The following is a 17878-nucleotide window of genomic DNA, read 5'->3' on the forward strand; positions in this document are numbered from 1 at the left end:
TGAAAAGCTAATGAGAGGGCATAGCCCGCTTTAAGCACCAGCGAACTCCATGATCACTGGGGGCCCCCAACCACAGCAAGTTGTCTTACCTTGAGATTTTGTAACATATCTGTCAAACCAACAAATGCTAGTAGAGCAATTTTGTGTACTTAATAAACCAGATGGGTAATAACTTGTATTTATATCTCCTTTAAAACTGAAAGATATCTTTGATTATAGCAACTGTGTTTTGTCAGGCAACAGGCTTCACAATTCCATTAAATATTTTACTCCTGGCTTAGTAAAACTCTGCTAGTGGACATTCACTCCCCTAAAACTAACAACATTGCCAACTTTAGGTACTTGCAATACCAGTGACTACAAGGCCCCCCCCCCCCCTAATCGTCCTTGACTGTGTGTGGGGGCCCCACAGAAATTGCTGCTGGTTGGAGAAAATTGAGGAGAAAAAATGTATTCATTTTCTGATCTTAAGAGATGGTTTTCTCTTTCAGTGAATATTATAAACACTGACAGAACACCAGCTACTAAAACTTTCAACTTCTTTGCAGTAGAATTCAGTGCAATGTCTATAATAGCAGAATTAAGGCTCAAAATCATGAACAAGTTCTAAATATTACTCTAACTGAATTAAAAAGTTAATAATATAACACCTTTTGCATCAGCTTTCATTTTTTTGGACAGTAAGTATAAAACTCTGATGTCTGGATTTATTGACTGTCTGTAATTCTGAATGATTTACAAGCAAATCAAACTTTTTATGAAGGATAGAGCAAAACTATGAGAAAAGTCAGGGAAAGTAAATAAAACTGACTTACCCTGCTTGGGTATCAGTAATAAAATGTAGCTAACGTAATTATATTTCAAAAGTAATGAATAAAATATATCACAGAGCATTCGGACATTTAAATCTTCTACGAGTCTGGGGGCCCCACTCCCCACACTGTATATCTGGATACATGGGGCTCCCCTAATCATCCTTGACTTTGGGGGCCTCGCAAAAGCTGTTGCCTGTTAGGGAAAATTAGAAGGAAAAAATGTATTAATTTTCTGATTACACTCTTTAACCTGAATAGGGGTGTGATATGACTCTGTTAAGATAAAGCTGATAATTGCCTCTGGTCTCAACTGCACCATTTCTAAAACCAGCTCTGCTCAGATGTGTGTGTGTGTGTGTGTGTGTGTGTGTGTGTGTGTGTGTGTGTGTGTGTGTGTGTGTGTGTGTGGGTGGGGGGGGTTATTACTTCTTTAATTGTCATCACAGTCAAACCTTTGATGTGTGTACATGAGGTCATTATAATTTGTGTTTGTGCTGAGGATAATGTGGTCATTCTTTTACTTTTCTCACAGACCTTAGAGGTGTACAAAAGAAGGTTACTGTAGCTTGTGTAGGGGCAGTGTACTGTCTAGGAACAACAAAGTAGAATACATTACTGTAATTGTTATTTTTTTTTCACTTTCCTCACAATCACACTTCAGACATGTATGCAGGTAGCTGCCTTTGACAGTTCGGGTTGAGGAACGAGGCATCACCTATGTAACTATATATGTCAGCAGTCATTTGAAATACGTGACTGTAGAAATTTTAACTTCTGCTTTCATCCCATTCTAACACCAGTGAGATGCATAGGCGGTCTTTTTTAGGTGGTCAGGAAGTCAGGCAGTTCTAAGACAAGAACTGTGTAGCCAGACAACAACTGGCTTGTTAGTTTATTGTGAGTTACTGTTTTGTCATCTTTGAACATTAAACCTTTGGTTATTGTTGTTGTTTGTCTTTCGGCTTTTTCCCAGTAAGGGGTCGCCACAGTGGAACTCCTGTCCGCTAATGATTGGCAGTAGATTTTTACGAAACGCCGAGGTGCCAGCTCGACACCCAACCTTCAATGAAGGCATGCCCATTTAAGCACGCATGTCTTTTGAACGCTACCCAACCATAGGGAGGACATGCAGAATCCATACAGAAGGCACTCCCAAGCCACGCCGAGAATCGAACGGGAGAACCTCTTGCTGTGAGGTAACAACGTTACCGCCATACCACCACAGCATTTCAACATTAAGCCTTTGGTACAACTTATATTTTCATTGAAAGAAAAAAAAAAATAAGCCTGAAATTATTTTCTTACTAGTGATTTTGTTTAGGCCACCATTGGTTGGGAATTCTCTAAATGTATTTCAGAACATGCATAACCCACTGCTTCTGGGGGCTCTAGCTTAACTGAGTTATTTACTAAAATGGTTATTACTGTGCTTACTTGGTCAGGAAAAGTGTGCTGAAAGGATGTAAAGAAAACTAAAGCTGAGCAGTAACGCAATTTCTTTCCTTAATCAAAATTTCTGTTCAAGCCATCACTGGATGAAAAGGCTGTGTCAAAAGAAAAAAAAAATTTTAAAATGCACTTCAGAACATATAGGAAGTTATGGTGTCTCGAAAAAGCTGAAAAGCAAAGCAAAATGTGAGAAAGGGAAGAAAAAGGAATGTGCATTGTACAGGTAGCTGGGTTGAAAACAAGGAAAGACCGATGTGTGTGTGTGTGTGTGTGTGTGTGTGTGTGTGTGTGTGTGTGTGTGTGTGTGTGTGTGTGTGTGTGTGTGTGTGTGTGTGTGTGTGTGTGTGTGTGTGCGTGTGCGTGTGTGTGTGTTGAAACAGTAGGCCGAGGGCACCACTTCACAAAGCCCAGACCTGTACATAACCATTAACTTTAAATGTCCATTTATGAGATGGGCCCACATAGTGTCGTACATAAGCCTGCTGTAATTAAGAGCAATGCATCAGTCTGTGATTATTACTCCTAAAAGGTTGCTTAGAAGGGTTATCAGTGACAGGGTGATACATGGACTGGAAATGCCTAGGGGGCCCCCAACTTGACAGCTGTTGGGGGCCCCCAAAATGCTAACACCGGCCCTGTGAGAGGGAAAGGAGGAGTTGGAATTGGGTTAAGTGTATTTAAGTACACACTACATAAACTGTCTGTCGATTTGCATAGAGAGAGAAGGAAAGTGAATGGTAATAAATATCTTGTTTTACCCACATATAGGAGTTGCTGACATGGGCTTTAGGAGGTACTATTAGGACATAGATTTAAAGAAATACACAGTTTAGCAGATAAAGTAAATTGATTAACTAACTATGCTACTGCTACAGGGTCTTCTCTCAACTTTTTACCAATGCAGTAAGTACTCTCATATCTACAGTTTCTCAGAACTCTGTATATATCTTATTTATTCATTCATTCATTTAATTTAGTGGTTCATATTATTGACTAGATTGGTACATTTTGGCATGATTCATTTACACTTGAGACCATCTATTCATTTGTTAACCTAGTAAGTAAACTGGCCTATCTTGGACACTTTTCAACAGTGACCCAGTCTACAAGGACAAGGTTGAATGCAATGTGTTGGCTAATTTTGAGTAGCCTGTCAGCTGTTGTATGTTTTTAGGAGGTAGGAGGAAAGCAGAGCACCCCTAAGAAAACCCAGACTCAGGGATACATAAAAAAATTTATGCAGACAGTGAACTGGCTTGAATGCCAGACCTTGGAGCTGTGAGTCACTGTGTTGTTGTACATGTCTATGTGTCCATGTTCTGAGGCACTTGTCTAGGTGAGGGTCATGGTGGTACCAAGTGGAGTAAGCCAGACAAGACTTCTCTATGCTGAACAACAGTCATCAGCTCATTTTGTTGGATGCACAGGCTTTTTCAGGAAAACCGAGAGATCTTGTCTGTCTGGTGTTTCCTGGGGCTGTTCTAGTGGTTCCTCCCACTGGACTGTGTCTGGTACAGCTCTCATAGGAGGTACCCATGGAGAATCTTCACTAGGTACCTCTACCAATATAACGGACTCCTGTCAGAGCAGAGGAGCTGTGCCTTTACTACAAAATCCTCCTAGAGTGTAGAGCTTCTCACTCTGTTGTGAAGAGTTAACACAGCAAACCTGCAAAAGAACTGCAATTCTGTTGTCTGTATCCACAGTTGTATCCTTTGTGTCATTTCATCCAGCTCATAGTGGATGATGAGCACATAAGACTGACTGGTAAAATGAACACTTTCTTTGTTTCATTTTCACTTCATAACACTTATACAAATACAGGGATAGAATGGCATGCAGCATTTGTCATAAGACCTTGTACATTCTATCGCTTTGTCTCAAATGTTTATTATTGTACATCCTATTTAAAGTAATATGGAATTTTTTTATCTGTGTTTTTTTCTACAATATGTACCTCAAATTAATTTCTCAACATGTACCCTATGTGAACATCGTGCTGCATACATTATGTATCTTGTATGAATACTGTACTATTACAACAGTGTACTCTGTGGAGCTTTTCTGTCCGGGCCTCCGCTGTTTTAGGCTCAGTCGGATTTTCCCGGTAAACAAATGAAAATAAATAAATTGATTTAACACCTTCAGCAAAACATGCTAGTGTATGCGGTCATGTGCATTTTCATGTCTATGACACGTGTTTCTTGGCTCCTACAGTATCCATGCAAAGACAAAGAGTTGATCCAGTGTTCCTCCCTTAGGAAACAATATGTATTGCTCCTCTTGACTCAGATGTTTAACTGTCAAGAGTAAACTATGATACAGCCACACAGATTAATTCATAAGCTTAATACGTCAACATGAAAACATGATGAATGTACGTTTTTGGCCTAACTTTAGATTTAGCATTCTTTTAGGTAGTGTATGGCAGTTATTTGTAGCATAATGCATATGTTAAAGACTGAATAAAAACTCTAAGAATGAACCATTTGTTCAGAGTAGAAAGACGATCATAGATTTCTTTTTTTTTCAGGAAGAAAAGTTCTGCTATTTTTTTTTTCAGAATTTTCTGGTTCACAGAATTTAGACACTCTCAGGCCAAATTCTGTTGGATAACTGGAGCTTCTGTCAAAAGCTTTTGGTATTTGTACACTATTCAGTGGGAGACACAATTTACTCTGAAATAGAAAGCTTCTTCAGCAGTTTTATCTTTATGTTTCCATTATTTATGGGCATCTCTTGCGTCTTCCCAATATGACCTCAGCTTAGATTTGTATCAGACTGTTCTATTATAGATTCTCTTGATGTTCAACAAAGTTCAGTGTGTGTGTGTGCGCCTACAGATTGGCAGAGTGTTACAAGTGCTTGGCCTTCTGAAGCCTCATGGATGATATTGGCAAAAGACTTGCTCTAAATCAGTTTTGTCACACAGCGCAAGTAGTCAAAGCAACCCTGTTTTGTGTTTGCCTAGCAAACTTTTTAAAATTAACACAGTTGTGTTATGGTCTAAGCATACTTTATTGATGTTTCTGCTATTCATTAACTTATTTCCTTTGCAGCGCTCCTAGTTATTTAAATGTTATTTGTGGAAACATTTTCCATCTCATTGTGCTTGTTCTGTTACTGGCAAACTGATTACATAGTTATTTTCAATTCACTTCTGTATTGCATTGTAAATTGTATCTTGGCACTGGGTAGTTTAACTGTCATCTCTTTTTTCACCAGAGCTAGATATTTCTGTCCCAAAAATGAGCATAATTAATGTACACATTGAAGCAGTGCAGCAGGGAGGGTGTTAGATATTTGTGTGCAGTGACTGACAGTAATGTGCTGAAGTGATGGGTGTTCTTCCTTTGGCATTTTCATGCACAGGCTGTCAAGATAGAACTGCCAGACATATGTCTCAAAAGACGTTTCCTGCTTCAGGGGATTTTTAAATCATTCTGTGACATCACTTCATAGTGTGAAGCTGGACACTTAGTTGTTTGATGTTGTCAATGTCTTCCTGCTTTAATGTCATACAGGCTTACGATCACTTGCGAACACGTGTGCACGCGCACACACACACACACACACACACACACACACACACACACACACACACACACACACACACACACACACACACACACACATCGCTGGGTCATTCCAAAAGCCAACCTCCATGGATATAAAGTTGCTGCAGCAAGTGCCTAGCCTCCAACCCCCCCCCCCCCAAAAGTACAGGCCAGCACTTCCATGCTCACATCTTTTCCTGCTGATGTCGCATAGAAATTCAGACACTTTCCTAGCAGATCAGCTGGCAGTACTTGTTTTAAGAGTAGTAGGTCAGCAGATGTTCCTGCAGATCTGTGTGCCTTAAGTCACCTGACGTTCCTACAGCTGTATTACTGACTTCCAAAAAAGTAGTTCCACTGCTTTAACTGAATTCTTTTCCAGCTACTGAGATATTGGGTTGTAATGAACTGTTATGCCATTTTATGTATGCAGTTTAAAGTGCGTATCTGTCTGTCCTGCACTCATTCTGTTACTAATGCACTGTAGATGTCCTTATTCTGGGTATCTTAGTTCTTCATATATTTATCTTTCTATTCCTGTGTATCATATGGTACTGAAACCTGTCTAAGAAATAGTATCCATGTTTGACATATGCTTCCTTGTAGCCAGTTCACAGTGTTTGGTCTCTGTCACCAGCTCTTCTGCATGTTCATAGCATTAATCTATGGAGATGGACTACTTTCCATTGCCATGTTATGTTCTTCCAGTGCATAAGCACTGTCTCCACTTTCAGCAGTACAGAGAATCCCATTTTTAGTGGTTGTATGTTTGGGAACAACTGCAGCTGTCAAGAGAGGTGACATCAGAGGTTGTGTGACACCATACAGCGTTTAAGAACTATGCAGAAACATAGGAGGCGGAAAATGAAAATAAAAGCAATGCCTAAATTAGGGAAGGACGGCTAGTTCAGTCAAAAATGGAATTAAGACTATTTAGAGATACTTAACTGAAGAAGAAAAGGCAGCGGGTGAATTGTGAGGTGCAACAAAAATTATTTAGGAGAAATCATATAGGTTACTTAGAAAGTACATTGCTGCTAAATGAATACTTCAGCTCAGGATCCATTAAAGTAAATAATTAATATACCAAATCCACAGAAGTGCTCAGGAGGAGAGGGTAGATTTTAGTTCTGTCACAAAAAAAATGCTCTGAAAGAAGTGCAGAAAACAAAGTGGGAAGGTTAAGGTTTATGAAGTCAGGAAGGAGGCAGATATGATTCCTTTATGAATGGGAGGAAGAAAGTGTGGCTTTAACTGGCCCTTGATGACCTGTCAAATTGACTTCACATGTAGGAGAATACATAGATTCATTGCACACTGAAGGGAAGAATTTTAGAATCTCTAGAAGTCAGTGCAGAATGAAATCCAAGTCAGTATGAATTTTTCAAAAGGAAGGTTATATTAGACAAATCTTAAAAAGAACTACAGAACAATTAAATGGCATAATATTTATATGTTTTCTTCTTTACTACATTTGACAGTTATTCTGTTAGTCACTTAATCAATCACTTAATGTGCCTTCTTTAAACCCTTGCTGTATATATCAAGTAATAATAAGAGGCATTCCACACACTTAGTAGAAGGCAGCATATTAAGTTTAACATTGCTTAGTCTAGTTGAAATGAATATTGAAATGAGGTGGAAACATTTTCTGTATTGATTTTATGAATTATGATACTTGATGGTTACTGATGTTTGCCTAACGAAAGAAGACATTCCACAAGAAAATTGATAATAACATGTAGGTTACTGGTGTTCACGTGATGAATATTTTTACTAAATAAGTAATAATTGTCTGTTATTGTTCATTGATGTTGAAGATGCAGTGTTATAAAAGACATATTAAGATGGTAACTGGTACAATAATTGTTAAATGGAATGGAAAAGAAAATATATCAAAAATGAAATTGTTAATTGTGTTGATAACGTAGTGAGAACTGTGTGTGTGCATGCAATATCTAAAAAGCCAAAAAAAATTGTTTGTGTAGATGTTATTTTCTGCTGGTGTTGATGTGTATTTCATAATGCAAACATTACGTTTTCTTTATGGAAATGTAAAGTTCTTTGAATTGATAGGTAATAGATCAGAAAAGGGCTGTGAGTGTGGCCTACATTGATATTTACTTAAGGCAGTTGACACAGTACCATGCACTAGTGAAAAGCATGGAATGGACCCTGTGATGGTGGGGGTGTGGTTAAAAACTGTCACTGGAGTGAATGGCGAGGTGCTACTGAAGTTAATATAAGAGATGGACCTTTACAGTGACTTCTTGACATACAGTTAAGATTTAAGCAACTAGGTTGATGAACAGGAAGGTTTAGAAAAAATTAGACAAAGGCTGGCAGCTTAAATACATTACACATGTATTTGAATAAGCTGCTGGATACAGGCATATACAAGAATTTATTTTCCATAACCTGCTAAAATAATAAACGTTATTTCTTTGCATTAAAAACTTACATACTCAGGTCTCCGGTTCACATCTTCCAGCTATTTATTCTAGGTACGTAGGCTGACAGCTTAAATTCAGTGCATATATATTTAAATATTCTGGAGGAATACTCAAACATATAGAGACAACATTGTCATGGGTTCATAGGTTTACAGGAGATTGCAAGGGTAACAGCTTTAAGACCCTTACAAGCCTAGCCAATATAACCAAATTGTACCCAATGTATGGCCCTTAGAGGCAAGAGGATGGCATGGATTTGTGCCTATGCCTTGATTATCTTGCAGACTGCCCCTGTCCATAAGAGACATAGGCACTACCCCAGACTCAAATTTGTGATTCCACATCCAGCCAAATGGTGTTTGAAAAGAGTTAGGGAAGGGCTGTGCTTAATGTGAATAAGAAGCCTGTTCCAAAGAAGGGGAAATGTTTTGTTTAAGTCACTGACTAAGTTTAGATCCCTAGATTGGACAGCTCTCATGCTGTTTGACTTGCAGATGTATAGCAGCTTCATCTGAATTTGCGATTGCCTTGTAGGTCAGGCATAGGTCACCCCTTAATGGTCGGTAGGAGGCAGAGTAAAGGGATAGAGCTTTTAGTCTACCCACTTAGGACATGTTGTCTACACCCTGTATTTTCTTTGTGAGAAACCTCTGAGGTCGCTTCAGCTACTGTAAGTGCCTCGTCAAGTATATCCCAGATGTACTCAATTATCGTCCTAATGCAAGCTGAGTACGCCAGGACTATAATTTCCTTAGATCTGGATGCCATACATTTACTTATAAGTTGTGCCACATAGATGGACTTCCTTAAAACTGTAGATACATGGTGGTCAAAGTTCAGGCTACTATCTATGTATGTACCTAGATCTCTCAACTTTGAGTCTACTGGTAGGGGTATGCTACTGATGTTGTAATTTGCCAGGGTATTTGACTTCCCAAAGGGTATGATAATGCATTTTTTTCATATTTAGTTTTATGCCATGGTTCTATCATCAGTCATTTGTTTGATCTAGACTGTACTGAAGGATATCTACATCACTGGGGGATTCATTGATTGTGCCCCCAGCTTGCAGTCTTCTGCAAACTTTGTCATCCAGAGGCCTTCCACATTACTCTTGACATCAGAGAAGTATATTCCAAACAGCAGTGGTTCCAGCAGTGAGCCCTTTGGCACACCACTAGTAAATGGCCTCTTGCTGAATCTGGATTCACCCACTTTAACCATGTGTCCTGTCATGAGCCAATTGGCTATCCATCTAGTGATGTAGAGATTTATGCCCAGTTTTGTGAATTTATTTACTGTATAATACCTGAGTGGGGAATTGTGTCAAATGACTTGGCCAGGTCAAGGTAGGTAGTATGTATTGTTTTACCCTCTTCCATGGCCTTAGTGGCTTTCTCAAAGAAATTCACCAGATTCAGTAGGCATGACCTGCTCATGACAAAGACGAATTGGGTCTGGTCCAGTGTTCAGAGGTTTTTCTATGTCATTATTTATCATTCACTTACATATAAGACTAATCAAACTTATGGGTTTGTAATTTCCCAGATCAGTAGATGGTCCCACTTTATGCAGAGGGATGACTGTTGCTGTCCTCCACTCGACTGGGACAAAGCCAGTCCAGAGGTTGTGGTTAAATAGAAATCCTAATGGTCCTGAGAAGTCCAGATTTAAACTGTTTAAAAGGCAACCTGGTATATCATCAGTCCCCACTGAAGCTGTGTTTTTAGCTTTAGAGAGCACAGTGGCAACCTATTTTTTGATAATAACTGGCAGTGGAGTGGTGGAGGGTATTTCTCGGAGGAGAACAGGCAGTGATGACGAGGTGAAATTTGACACACGTCAGCCAGCAGATCTACTATATCTTCTGGCTGAGTATAAGTGATGCCGTCTACAGTTCTGCACATTGTTGAGTTTTGCCCTTAAGATTGTTGACATAACTGAAAAATGCCTTTTGATTATCTTTAGGTTTGGAGGCTATTTTTACTTCAAAGTCTGCTTTCAGAGACACAACTAGTTCCCTAATTTGCTTGTTTAGACTAATGAGTGACTTTTGCTCTGTTGTGCACATCCCATCATACTTCTGAACAGTAATTTATTTTGTTGTACAACTTTATTAATACCAGGTGTCCACCAGAGTGGCTTGTTTTTGCAGTTTTACCTGGGTTTATTTCAGTCTACAACTGCTGTTTATATGCATTTTGTCTATATGGTCATACAGGACATTTGTGCATGCCCCTGCATAGGTTTTTGTTTTTTTTTTGGATTTGTAAACCAGTTATGCCAACTCCTAAGAGGGGGTAGTGTGCTGTAGAGAAGTTCTTAAAGTTTTTGGGTTAGGTAGGGGGGACTAGTTTTACCTTTATTTCAAAGGAAACAGCTTTGTGATCTGATCTTACCAGAGGCAACCATATATGTGCTGACTACCTGCAGATGAAAGGGTGATAGTCAAATGGCAGGCATGACCAGGATGCAACAAGGGAAAGTGGATTTTGGGGCACAGAAATTCACCTCTGTATTGGGAAAGAAATGGAACATTTACAAAAGGTTGAAAAGCACCAGCTACATTTATTTTGTCTTATCTTTACATATAGCACTGGTTCTGTAATTGGAATTCTTGAAACAGTGGTTTCTGTCCTAATATGGAGCTGGCCCTGGGCAGGTGTGGAGATTCATAAATGCCCTTAGCTGGTTATATTTCACTTCAAGTGTTTGTTAGTAAATGAGACAGTTGCTTCAGTGCAGCAAATAGTTTCAGTAATTGCAAAAAGGAAAATTCTGTTTTCTTTGCAAATGCTTCTACCAGCTGTTCAGAGGGGAATATAATACGATGTCGATAGACGAGTTCACCAAATACGTGTTAATAGACATGTAAATATCCACCTTTTCAAATGCCGAAAGACTGCTTCAGCAAATTTTTTCCCAGGGAAACAATCTCTTGGGCGTACACAGACCAAACTTTCAAACCTTACATAGTGGTGGTGGTGGTGGGGGGGGTTGCCCCCCCCACCCCCCTAACTAAATATACCAACTCCGAGATTGCACTGCTGTGGGGAAAAGGGCAAATTCCCAGTGACGGCCAAGAGATTTTTTTTCCCCCTGGGAAAAAATTCACTGAAGCAACCATTTGGCATTTGAAAAGGTTGAAATTTACGTGTCGATAAAGATGTTTGGTGAACTCGTATTTCGACATTGTAATATAGACCCATTCAGAGTATTAGCCTCCTTAGAGACTGTGGGTGATGTGCTTCATACTGTGCCACCTGTGGAGTCTATAGTTCTACTGAGTTGGCTTCAGTGCTTTAGTAAGAAATAATTGAAATATCTGGAGTGGAGTGGCTTGCCTAAACTGAACATATTAATGATATTATTTTGTGTGGAATTTTTGCTGATATGATACTAGGGCTCGTGCTAGGCTAAGGAGCATTGATTTAAAGATGTTTTATCTATTTTTTCTTCTGTCTTTCTTAATTCCTACTAGTAACACATTTGGTCTGTAAAATGCAACTTTGTGATCTTTTCTTTTGCAAGTGTAAAAGGAGATGAAAGGAAAGGAAATGCATGCATCTACTGTTTGAAGATATAACCTCTAACATCTCCAATACTTACAGTCCACCTCAAAGAAGTAGCTGACTAGAACTTTTTAAAGAAAGCAGACATAAAAATGCAGACAGTTAAGAGATATATGTACAGTTGCACTTTCTATTGTTTCTAGGCTGATGTAATTAAGTCTTTGTCCTTTACAAGTAGAAGAACTAGTTTTGTTACTTTTGGTGTGGGAAAGCAAATGGCTAAAATAAGCTGATATAATGATTTCTGCAGAGCAGAATGGTGCATTGACTTGTATGGAGCAAAACAGAAGTGTGTCTAAATATTTGAAATTAGTCTTGTCTTTGCTAGGAAGAAATTAGTGACGTGTGGAAAGGTCTTTATTCTGCCTGTATATTATTTAGTTTTGTCTAACATACAGTAGTTAGTTGCAGTATTCTTTAGTATGAGACTGCTAGAATAATTAATTCTTCGGAAGTCAGGTTCTGTGGTACATAACTCTGTTCAGAGTTATAAAAATTATTTTACTCTTCATTGTGTACTTTCCTGTTCCTCTTCGTATTTAATCTTCAACTGCACTGTTTGCCTTAGTGTTTAAGTAATGCTTATTTATTCATGTTTAAGCTATTGTAACTGTTTTTATTATATTTGTATTATTACTATTATCTGAGAGGAGGGTTATCGTTTACCACTCTAGGTTAAAGGAAAACTCCATCCTCTCCTACAGCTTAACTCAGTCCTTAGGTTTCTCTTCTCTCTGCAGCATGGTTCCAGTGTTGTGTAGGCACCAGAAACCTGCTTGTACTTTCTAAAACTTTCATTTCCTTGCCTTTGAATCAAAGGAAGGGATAGCCCACCTATTTTGTAAGTTTAACTTCTCACATACTTTGCAGATGAATTTGTCTCTACCTGCATGACATACCATAGACACAGATCAGTCTGTAGTGTACCCAGTCAGGTACTGCTGTTAGTCTTAGATGGGCAATTAATCCTGCTAATATTAGGAACACAGCAATGGATATAAAAAAGACAGAAAGCTGTGGAACTGTTTTCCACTATTTTTATTGCAGAGGAGGAGAACTTAAAATTCCGCTTTCATAGCAAAACAAAGCAATTAGATCAATCTGGGGTGTAAAGGCAGTTGTCACCTCTTTTGACAAATTTACATAAACAGCAACACAGGTTTGAAATGCTAAGCTTTAAATGTTGGCTATTTCTAACAGTTTATATGTTAAGATAACTTAAATGTCATATCAAAGATTTCTGTGACATTTAGAGAAAAGTCAGAAAATATTTTTTCTTGTAAAGTATCAACACATTTACCATTTTCAAGTCCCCTCACCGACCCAAAAAAACACACACACACAGGACAGAACTGCAGGAAGAGAGGTAAGTGGAAACCCTATCAACTAGGTCCTCTGATACTGTTCAAAACAAGTCTTTTATGCTTTTTGTGACATCCTTCCAGAGGGGGATGTGTATCTGGTACAGACGGATCCAGGGTAAGAGATTTCCTCTGACTTTGAGTTGGTCCATACAGTTGTAGAGTACATGAGCATTTTGTAGTCCACAAAGGAAGTGTGACCATTAATAGCAACCATAATATACAGCTGAATTTCCTTTAACATACATTTAATACATGCCCTTGCATTACAAATTTAAGAAAAGGAAATCAGAAGTACTCAACTGTGTTTAATTGCACACACTCAGACGTGCATTTAAACACAGTACTGCATCCCACATATAGGTTGCTACGTTACATACATTTTTATAGATGCACACACACGTACACACCTGTGTGTGTGTGTGTGTGTGTGTGTGTGTGTGTGTGTGTGTGTGTGTGTGTGTAGACACACATATACAGTGAATAAAATTTCCATTTTGATTTTTATTTAAAGGACATGAAGTACACACCCAGGCATATAATCTACTTATCCTTTATGAACACAGTCACTCATATGTTTTTGTACACATGTACTTTATACACATACACGCACATACAGATACACAAGCACATACATACACATATTTTATATATATATATATATATATATATATATATATATGGGTCTGGGACATAAGATCGACAACGAAGAACATCGACACCGACTTCACCGACACGAAAACGCCGACGCTGAAATGACCGACAAGACGAAACGCGGATATCTAACAGGTAAGTGGAGCGACGGTGAGGGACTTAGGGTTGGGAGTGGGTAAGGAAAGTGTGCGATAGCGAGGGAGTTGAGGGTTAGGGGAGGTTTAAGTGAGTTAGGGTTAGGGAGCGGGTAAGGAAAGTGTGCGATAGCGAGGGAGTTGAGGGTTAGGGGAGGTTTAAGTGAGTTAGGGTTAGGGAGCGGGTAAGGAAAGTGTGCGATAGCGAGGGAGTTGAGGGTTAGGGGAGGTTTAAGTGAGTTAGGGTTAGGGAGCGGGTAAGGAAAGTGTGCGATAGTGAGGGACCTTAGGGTTAGGGTTAGGGTTGGGGTTAGTGCATAGATAGTTGTGTGTAAGGTGTAGTGTAGGTATTAGGTTGTTGGTGTGCCTGTGTGGTGTAGGTTTGATCAGCTTACCTGTTAGATATCCGCGTTTCGTCTTGTCGGTCTTTTCAGCGTCGGCGTTTTAGTGTCGGTGAAGTCGGTGTCGATGTTCTTAGTTGTCGATCTTATGTCCTAGAACCATATATATATATATATATAAAACTACACACACAAAATATGAGTGCATACAACTCGTTATTTATAACAAAGTTAACATAGTAGAGCTAAGCATTATTAATGTATACATTCTAGTAAATGCTGCTTAATGTTTTACTTCTTCACTGTAACACACTGGCTATGTGTCGCACATGTAATCTTTGTCACTGTCTTTATGTCAGTATTTTTTTCTTTGTATTGCTAAGTGCATTTATTACTTGTTATTATCTTTGCTAGTGTAGCCTGAGTCATGGCTTGAAAGGTTCCTGGGACCAGTTCACCTTCCTGGTTACCAAATAAATGTGTAACAGAAAAAAAGGGAGGTGAGCAAGATAGAAATAATTAAGGAACTAGTAAAGCACATATTAATAATGCATCATTCAAGAGAGAGAGAAAAATTCCCACTGAAGGTATTGAGAAGTACTTGCCACCTGTACATGACACAGTAAGGATCATCTACTGCTGTGAGAGTTTTCACACCTCAGCATGAGAGTGTGGGGGAAGGTCTGTCAGTTCTTTTAGAACTACAAAATAATCCCTTTACAAAAGCCTGCTGCTTAGCTGCTTTATTTTGCTGGAAGTAACTAACAGTTATTATACCACAGAGCAAGCTCTCAAAGACATAAATGAGGCTCAAGTCAGGGAAACTGAAGTAGCTCTGTACAGAAGGCGTATTAGATGACAGTGCCTCACACTCCTGCCATTCTATCTTAATTGCATGAGAAAACAACAACCTGTTCTACTTTCTTGTGCCTAAATCATTGTTCTTAAAGTTTTTGTGCTGTGGGGTTATTATTAAAAAGTAGTTGCTTACCAGCAATCTTTCTAAACTCATGCATGTTATCCAAATACTTTTTTATTTTCTCTTTAGCACCCTGCATTTGTGGCTCTTTTTGTTTTGTGGATTCCCCTTTATTTTACATTACTTTAAACTTTGTCAGCCCCTTTAAGTAATTCCTATTACTTCTTAACCGTATATGTTTCTCTTTTATTTCTACCATATTTTAAACTCCATTTTATCCCACTCACTAGCTATAACTTCTGAAGATATTTCTGTCTTTCCTAATATCTCTCATATAATTTCTGTTACCCATTCCTGAAATTCCTTCCTTTTTAGCAGGTAGTTAGGAAACCTTCTGTGTCTCATTTTTACTTCATTACCCTGCATTTTTATCTTGGTTATTATCAATGCATAATCTGAAATATTGATTGGATGAGTGTGGAAACTTTCAATTAAATGCACGTTCCTGCGAAATATAAATTCTCTCTAGTGTAGTCTAGCTAATGTACCTTGTGGAAAAATATGTAAATTCTGCCCGGGTTCCTACTACTGATTTCATATCGTCCATACCAAATATTTTCATAAATGTCTTCAGAAGTTTATTCCGTTTTGTTATATTTTCCCTTTTAGGTCCCCTGATGTATCCTTATTATTGCAAAATAAAGTTCCAGTCCCCACCTGTAAGTAATATTCCCTGCTGAAAGATTATTTCTCCAGATTTTTCTTAAGCTTCATTATAGCAGTGTTTGGTGGATATAAATACACACCAGCATAATCCTGCTCCCTTGCCTGTAGGCCTGTTGCTACCACAAATCTACTATTAATGATTTTTTTTTCCTTTTCTGTCACTATTGGAGCTCCTCTAACAATTAGCATAATATCACAAACAAAAGAAAAGGGAAGTAATTATGCTAATGATAAGGTCCGGCAAAATGACAGGGATGGTGATCCTAAAATGGAGGTGGCAATAAAAGAAAGCAAGTGGCAAATGAGATTGAATGCCACAGTATCACCGGGGCTTAATGACAACATTTCTTTAGCCCCCATATTAAAGCAAAGGGTTTGTGTGGTTTGACTGTGTATGCTAATCATTAATTAAGTTTAAAATGGAAATATATTACAAAAGTTCAAAAGTCCAAGCACTTCTTGTTCTACCTTTGTTTTAAGATTTGAATGAAAAAATATTTTCACATACTCTGAAAGGGTTTGTATACACATATTTTTAACAAGAGGTTTTAATGATGCCTTAATGGTTTGTGAACTATGTGTTTTCATTGGTCAATTATTGTAATTGGATAATTTGGGAGGGTATTTAAGCTGTTATTCATTGTTTAAATTTTACAACTCTGATGATGCCTATGGAACCTGAGGTGAAAACACTTAGTTGTGGTATTTGCCTCCGTTTGTGTGATTAAAGCAGGTTTTTATCTCCAATCGAATGTTATGACATTTTTCACCTCACCTGTGTGCCCTGTCCAATCACAGCCTTACCTCAGGCTTTGTCTCTATCGAATGGCGCACTGCTGCAGTTATCCCTCTCCAATTAGCCTGACTAGTCTGCTATGCAAAGTTATGGAACGCATCATCATAGACCTAAAAAAAAAAAAGGATACAGGGAATTTCCAGACTCTGGATCCTACACAGTTTGGTTTTGTGAAGGGTAGATCATGCCTGCACAACATGGTCAACTTCTTTAAGTCAGTCACCAGAGCTGTGGATGAAGGCAAGGTGGTTCATACAGTCTACCTTGATCTGGCCAAGGCCTTTGATACCATTCCCCACTTAGGAATCAAAGAAAAACTCACTAAGCTAGGCATTATTACCCCTATATCACTAGGTGGGTTGCAAACTGGCTCACAGATAGAACTCACAGTGTGAAAGTAGCTGACTCCAAGTCAGACTGCCGACCAGTCACGACTGTTGTCCCACAGGGTTCAGTCCTGGGTTCTCTCCTGTTTAGTATCTACTTCTGTGAAGTTCAGGCCAACACGAAGGGACTCTGGCTGACAAAGTTCGCAGACGATTGCAAGTTGGGAACTATTATTAACTCCCCAAGTGATGTTGACATCCTACAGAAAGGCCTCAGTGACACCAACGACTGGTGTCAGAACCATGGCCTTAAGCTCAATGTTAAAAAATGTGTCGTCATCCTCTTTGGGAAAAACCCGGTTCCCTTGAATTACCACTTTGATGGTACTCCACTGAACACAGAAGGGGTTATAAGAGATCTGGAAACACAGGTTGACAGCAACCTCTCTTTCGACCACCACATTGCCACTGTGGTCAGATAGTCCTTCTATGTGGCACATCTCATTACTAAGGGTTTTGCATCCAGGAAGAAAGAGGTCATTGTCTCCCTGTACTCTTCACTCATTAGGCAAATCATTGAGTACAATGCCCCATTTGGCATGTACCTCACTAGACACCTGCAGCAACTGGAGAGGCTGCAAAAGTGCCTCACAAAGAGGATCCTAGGCCTTAAACACTTGTCCTATATGGACAGACTCAAAAAACTCCAACTATTCTCTGTTTCATATCGCCTACTTAGAGGCGATCTCTGCTTGACTTACAAAGCCATGTCTGA

General features: G+C 38.9%; 1 protein-coding gene across 2 annotated transcripts in view; it reads left to right on the forward strand.

Moving 5' to 3' along the window:
- The window catches only part of TBCK (TBC1 domain containing kinase), a 1512759-nt gene that overhangs the window by 850145 nt on the left and 644736 nt on the right, over positions 1–17878 (forward strand). The window lies entirely within an intron of this gene.

Source organism: Protopterus annectens, chromosome 2.part0 (assembly GCF_019279795.1).
Source record: "Protopterus annectens isolate FY-2018-M chromosome 2.part0, PAN1.0, whole genome shotgun sequence".
Classification (NCBI taxonomy): domain Eukaryota; kingdom Metazoa; phylum Chordata; order Ceratodontiformes; family Protopteridae; genus Protopterus; species Protopterus annectens.